A 6,988-nucleotide genomic window follows, 5' to 3' on the forward strand; every position below is an offset into this window, starting at 1 on the left:
GCAAACTTGGACTAATTGGCCCGCACCCACCCAGCAGAGTTTATTATCATTATCCCCATTTCATAGGACAGAGGGGGGTAAAAATCTGTTCGCTTCACCACTAGGCATGGGCCTCTTGAATATTTCCCACTTCAGATCACTATACATAAACTCCAGGCACCAAAGGTTGGAATTGCTGTGCTAATTGTTCATACTAGTGGGAAGGAAACTTCTGGAATTAAGTCAGATCTCTTTGCAGGCGCCTCTTAAAATTCCACTTGCAGGTGAGTGTTGGCTTCAAAAAGGTTTAAAACGGCTCAGCACTTTTATCTGATGGTTAAGGAAACCAGGGGGGAAGTTGCTGTCAATTCCATTCAGGACTTTGGAGCATGAGCTAAATTGCTTTTGAAAGATTCGATTGCTAAACCGCTTTCCTCGCACTGGCAGCCCAGGCTGGAGCCGCGGCTGACTTCTCCGGACGCGCCATGGAGGTCAAGTTCCAGCCAGGTGGCAGAATACATTTGGTGACTCAAATGCACCCTGTTGTCACAATGGATTTTCCACTTGCAAATGTACAGTTATGCATGTCCTTCGTCATCGCTTGGGCTCTCTGAAGGGCAACATCAGTCAGCATCCTCCAGGGGCCATTCAATGCTGGAGACTCTTCCATCGGGAGGCTCTGCCTGACTGACAAGGTGTATGACAACCCCGGACCCTCTAGGGCTTTCACCTCCATGTTCCCATTCTCTACCACCGATGAGGCTTTATCTTATTTGAGCTGGCAGCCCACTTTGTCACATCGGCCAGAGGACACTGGCTGCAAAGACTTGCCCCGAGAGAACATGGTCGGACAAAGATGCTGGTGGCATCCCCGCTAGCAGGACCAACTCCCAACCCAACAGCTCAGCACCGACTTCCCCACACTTCTGGCTGTCCACCCACCTTTCCTGCAAAAGGTGGGGCTTTCCACCCCCTTCCCCCTCTGGAGCGATTGCAGTAATAAGGCGTGGTGGTGAAGAACAAGGGTCTAGTCCATTCCACTTTATTAGCTTTGTAACCTTCCACAAAGTTATTTTTTAACCATAGTTTCCTCATCTATGAATGTGGGAATAGTGACACTTAGACTGTGCAGGGTTGTAGGAGCAATAAATGAACCACCAGTACACGGTGAGGGCTCAATAAATGTGACCCCGCGCAGTGGTGCTGACGGTGTGGGCTTCCCCTGTCAAAGTCAGGGGCGGATTCAAGCCTTCAGGCACACTCTGTGATAACCACAAAAATACCAAAAAAAAAAAAAAAAAACCCACATGAAAAAACCCAGTTGCCTCATTCTCTTGTTTGCCTTCTGTTGCATTCCAAAACGTCTGTCTCCGCCCAATTTCAGGGCCCTCCTGCTGCCCCGTTTTCCCGAAATCTGCACCGTCCTACTGACCTTGACTCAGACAGCCCTCCCACATGCACCCTGGCACACAACATTAAAATCCTGCCACTCATTACATCCAGACTCCCACCGTCTCTGTTGCTTTGGTCTCTTCTGCCGTCACAGCAGACACACTGGACCAGCCCTGGGCACTGGCAGATCACACTGCTACCTTCAAAGGATGATTTGGGGAGGGCAAGAAGGCCGTGCACATCCAAGGATTCCCCCCACTGGTCTGCCGCAGAGCCTTTCTTTCGTTCTTACTGGCCTAAAATGCCCAGTTTAAGCAACATTCTCCCCCACAGGCTACTAGAGAGATGTTCATTTATTGCACAGGCAGCAAAGGAAAGCCACTTCCCTTACTAGGGACCCAATAAGCCATTAGTTCCCCCAAATTGATCAGATTAGTGCATTGAAAAGAGAGCCAGGTGAGAGAACTGAGCTTTAGATGGGGAAGTTTCGATGGAACTACAGGGAGAAAACATTTTACTGCATGAAAATCAGGCAGCTCTGGGAACCATAATTATTAGGGGAAGAGTGAAGGCTTAACTGCCAGGAACTCAGACGGTAATACGCCCAAGGTTGTAGGGCAGAGCTTTAGAAAGGTCAGGTCCTACTTCCTCTTCATGTAGCCTGGGCCCTGCCTTCCTAAACCGGAAGGCTGCAGCTCTCTGGCTGGAAATACATATTCACAGCTGCTGCAGACACAGAGGCGTGAATATTTTAAATCTGTGTCTTCTGCTTCTGTCATGAGCTTGAAAACTTTTGCAATCAAATTGTGGAAGGCAAGAAGTTTGAGGGAAGAAATTATTACCTTCTTGGGCTTAAGGAGCCATAAACATCTTCCTCTGCAGGGACTGATAGGCACCTGATATCAAGGGAAAGGGGTAGGGGGTGTCCCATGCAGGGTTTTGTCATGCCCCCATGGTGGGTCACCTTAGATGGGAAAAGAACCAACGGTACACAGAGCAATAATAAATGCAGACCAAAACAACACAGGTTTCTAAAGCTTCTCAATTTATAAAATCATTACTTTAGGTTAGCTGAAGCACTTGAAGTATCAAATGCAATTTTTATTGACTTCCATGAATGCCAAGAACATTTGGTATATACCTTCTCAATGCCTCCACCCCTACAAATAAAAAGAAAGAAGAAAATAAGGTAGGCAGATATATTCAGATAACAACTCTCCCCCCTCCCAAATCTCAGTGGCTTGAGAGATAAAAGTTTATTTCTCGTTCTATCAAAGTCCAATGTGGGATGCAGTTGCTTGGGTGCCCAGATCCTTCCTGTGGTTTCTCTGTATAGAACCAGCCAATAGGGAGAAAAAGGGAACACAAAGAAGGCTCCCCTGCACTTAACCACAGGTAACTCACACGCTTCACCTGACATGACATTGGTAGTAGCTAGTCTGTGCCCTAAACTTAATGCAAAGTGGCTGGAAAAACATAGTCCAGTGTGTGCTAAAAATGGGTTGGGGAAGAGAAAATGGATTGGTGAGCACCTGATCTCTTTCACAGCAAGCAACATTAACTTTGGCATCTAGTCGGTTTCACATTTGGTTTTTCTCTTCATTGGCACAATATATGATGCAGACATGGCTGAGCTGAGCAAGATTGATATTCGCACGAGCCAGAGAATCCTCTTTCCCTGGATTGGCACGTCTTTGGCAGGCTCGCTGTCACTTCCTATTTCCTGACCATGGCGGACACAGCTAATTAATCATGACATTCCTTCCTTACAACTCTAGTCACTGTCACACAATCCTTCTCAGCATAGCTAGAGACACTCAGGACCAGTGGATCAGAGTCAGCATGCAAAACAAAACCGACGTGCATCCCAGATTCTTTTTACCCCTTACATTTTACAGACGAGGAAACTGAAACCGAGGGAAGTAGGTTTCATTCATTCATTGACAAAGTTATACTAGTTCCTACTATATACTAGACCCTATGCTAAGCTCAGACAATGTTAATGCTTCAAACAAGAGACAGGCCTGCCTTCAGGACCTTAAAGGAGAGTAAGAAGTCAGATGACTGCACAGGGAATTACACTACAGCATAACAAGTGCTAAGAAGAGATGAGGGCAGGGTGTTATGGGAAAACACAACAGCATAAAAGAAAAAAATTATTCTGACACTGGTAAGGAAGACTTTATTCAAAAGACTATTTTAATAGGGCTTTGCAGTAGGGGAGAGAGATTGGGCACAACTCCAAATACAGCAAGGAAAAGTGGGGATTTATAGCCAAGAAGCAGGTGGAGGTTTCAGTGGATGGGAAATTACTAAGAGGATAGGATAATTCTTGCTACATTGACCTAAGAGGATTCTTACTGAAGGTAGGCCAGAGTGATCATATAGCAAGGGTTGAGATTCTTTCTAAGCTGCCTGTTTTAGTCCATTTTGTGTTGCTATGACAGAATATCACAGACTGGGTAATTTATAAAGAAAAGAGGCTGGGCGTGGTGGCTCACACCTATAATCATAGCACTTTGGGAGGGCAAGGCAGAAAGATAGCTTAAGGCCAGGAGTTTGAGACCAGCCTGACTAAGAGTGAGACCCCATCTCTACAAAAAATAGAAAAATTAGCTGGGTGTGGTGGTGTACACCTGTAGTCCCAGCTACTCAAGAGGCAGGAGGGGCCAGGCACGGTGGCTCACGCCTGTAATCCTAGCTCTCTGGGAGGCCGAGGCAGGCGGATTGTTTGAGCTCAGGAGTTCAAGAGCGAGACCCCGTCTCTACTAACAATAAAAAGAAATTAATTGGACAACTAAAAATATAGAGAAAATTAGCCGGGCATGGTGGCGCATGCCTGTAGTCCCAGCTACTTGGGAGGCTGAGGCAGGAGGATCGCTTGAGCCCAGGAGTTTGAGGTTGCTGTGAGCTAGGATGATGCCACGGCCTCTAGCCCGGGCAACACAGTGAGACTCTGTCTCAAAAAAAAAAAAAGAGGCAGGAGGATCACCTGGGCCCAGGAGTTTGAGGTTATAGTGAGCTGTGATGATGCCACTGTACTCTAGCCCAGACAACAGAGTGACAGGCTGTCTTAAAAAAAAGAAAAAAGAAAGAAAGAAAAGAAAAAGAAAAAGCAAAAAAGCAAAAGAAGAGAAATTTGTTTCTTACAGGTCTAGAGGCTGGGAAGTCCAAGGTCGAGGAGCCCACATCTGGTGAGAGCCTTTCTGCTGCATGATCCCATGGTGGAAGGCAGAAGGGCAAGAGAGCATTAATGGGAAAGAGCAAGAGGAGGGGGAACTCACTTCTATAATGAACCCACTGCCAAGACAATGGCATTAATCCATTCATGAGGGCAGAGCCATCATGACCTAATCACCTCTTGTTAGGCCCCACTGCCTAACGCTGTTCCACTGGAGATGAAGTTTCCAACACATGAACTTTGGGGGACACATTCAAACCATAGCACTGACTTGGGATTCTTACTAAAACTGGACAATGAAGGCTCAACAAGGGTGGACACTGGAGTTCATGCCTAGCGGGCTGGAAGAACATGACTAGAGTTAGGTCAAGGAGTCTTTGCCAGTAGTGACAGCTAACCTAGTCATGACAAGGGTCAGGCAAAACTTGTTGGCGGAAAGACATCTCTATGCTGAGTCATGAGAAATGAATAGAATTTAGCCAAGCAAAGGGTGAAGCTGGAAGACAAGAGTATCTCAGACAGAGGAACCAACCTTTGCAGAAGCCAAACTGTGAGAATGAGAATGGCATGTACAGAAAACAGCAAGAAATTCAGCCAACTAGAGCCCACAGTATAGAGAGATGGAATTAATTAGCTATTGCTGTGTAACAAACCACCCAAAAATTCAGTGGCATAAAATAATAACAGCATTATTATTGCTCTTGAGTCTTTGAGTCAGCTGAGCAGATCTTGCAGTCTCAGTGAGGCTCATTCATGTATGGGCAGTCAGCTGAGTGCCAGGCAGGGCATTTTCTCTTGCATGTCTGGGCATTGGCTAGCTGTAGACTGGTCTAGTATAGCCTTGGCTGTGACAATTGGCTGTCTTCCAAATAGGCTCCCATTCTTCAGCAGACTAGCCTGGCCCTGTGCACATGGCAGTGGCAGGGTTCCAAGAGAAATCAAAAGTACTCCAGAACTGTCAAGGCTTAGGCTCTGACATAGTGCCACTTCCAGTGTATTTAATAAGCCAAAGCAAGTCACAAAGCCAGCCCAGAGTCAAGGCATAGGAAATAGACTCCACTATTGATGGGAGAATCTGCACAATCTTTTTGCAATTCATGTAAATGCAAGTAGGGAGAATTTGGCCTTTTTTTTCCGCCCTCACCACCCCCATATCAATGTACCACAGAGGGAGGACAGTGGCAAGGAGGAAATCTGGACAGACAGACAGACCCAAATCATGAAAAGTCTTGTTTGCCAAACTCAGGAGTCTGGAGAGGTGATGGGGAACGAGAGAAGAGTGACATGATCAGACAAGAACTCCGAAAGACTTTGCTTTAACCCAAAAGATAGTTGATAAACACCTCGCTAATGGCAGGAGAGATGGGATGCAAGATTCAGGAGGTAACTATGGACATACTACCTGTTGTGGGGATGAAAGGAGGGAAACACCTAAGCTTACAGAACTGGTGGGTAGCAGAGCAGGAGTAAAGCAAAGCCTGCATCCCAATCTAATGTCATTGCCACTCCTCTTCTGGGTACAGTATTTTAAGTTCAGAGATTTTTCCATCCCTCCTCTCTAATTGGAGTGTTTCCTTGGCTGCTTTCTGAATCCATCACCAGGAAACAGGCATACCAAGGCCATTCTAAGAAGTAAACCTTATCGAGATATAAGGCCCAGTTTATCACAGCTAATAGAGACCTTAAGCCTTTAGAGATAAGGAAATAAAATAGACACTAATAACTAGCATGTCTACCTGATATGGCTTGGACAATCTTTAATCATTGTTAGAGAAGTAAAGCATTGCTGTTGCACGCCCGGGAGCATGTTTCTCAGTGTTGTTTACGGGAGAAGCAGCTCAGCTGCAAATCAACACCTGCCATTAGGAACATCCACCCTTTTGACTTTCAATTTGGGGCTTATATTTGAAACCAGTTTGTTCTCTCTGCCCACAGCAGAATTTCTTGGCACTTCCTCCCAGCCAGAAGTCCATGGGCCTCAGTTCAATTTCAACTGTTCCATTGAATGATTCTTCAGAGCTCCGCATAGTGAACCATATGTATGCCAAATAAATATTGCCTATATTCTGTCTGACCATTGCAAACATACCTTCCAAATCAGATTAAATCTACCTAATTGATTTTTCACATCATTGTGACAAAGATTACTTCTGTTTATTTACAGTGGACCACTTTGACCAGATACCACATTTTTCTGCAAAGTGCTCAAAACACCATGTGAATGTTATTTCATTTAATATTACACTCTCGGAGTTAGGTATAAGCCAGCTCTCCTTACTCCTTTTCATTCAGGTTCAGTGTGCTAGTTGGTTTGTAAAGATGGCCTCAATAATTCCACCCAGCCCTTGCATGTACACAAGTACAGTCTGTTTCTCCACTTCTTTATTTATTTATTTATTTTGAGACAGAGTCTGGCTCTGTTGCCCAAGCTAGAGT

The sequence above is a fragment of the Propithecus coquereli genome, unplaced genomic scaffold (genome assembly GCF_000956105.1).
Source record: "Propithecus coquereli isolate 6110/MARCELLA unplaced genomic scaffold, Pcoq_1.0 Scaffold322, whole genome shotgun sequence".
In the NCBI taxonomy this organism is placed as follows: domain Eukaryota; kingdom Metazoa; phylum Chordata; class Mammalia; order Primates; family Indriidae; genus Propithecus; species Propithecus coquereli.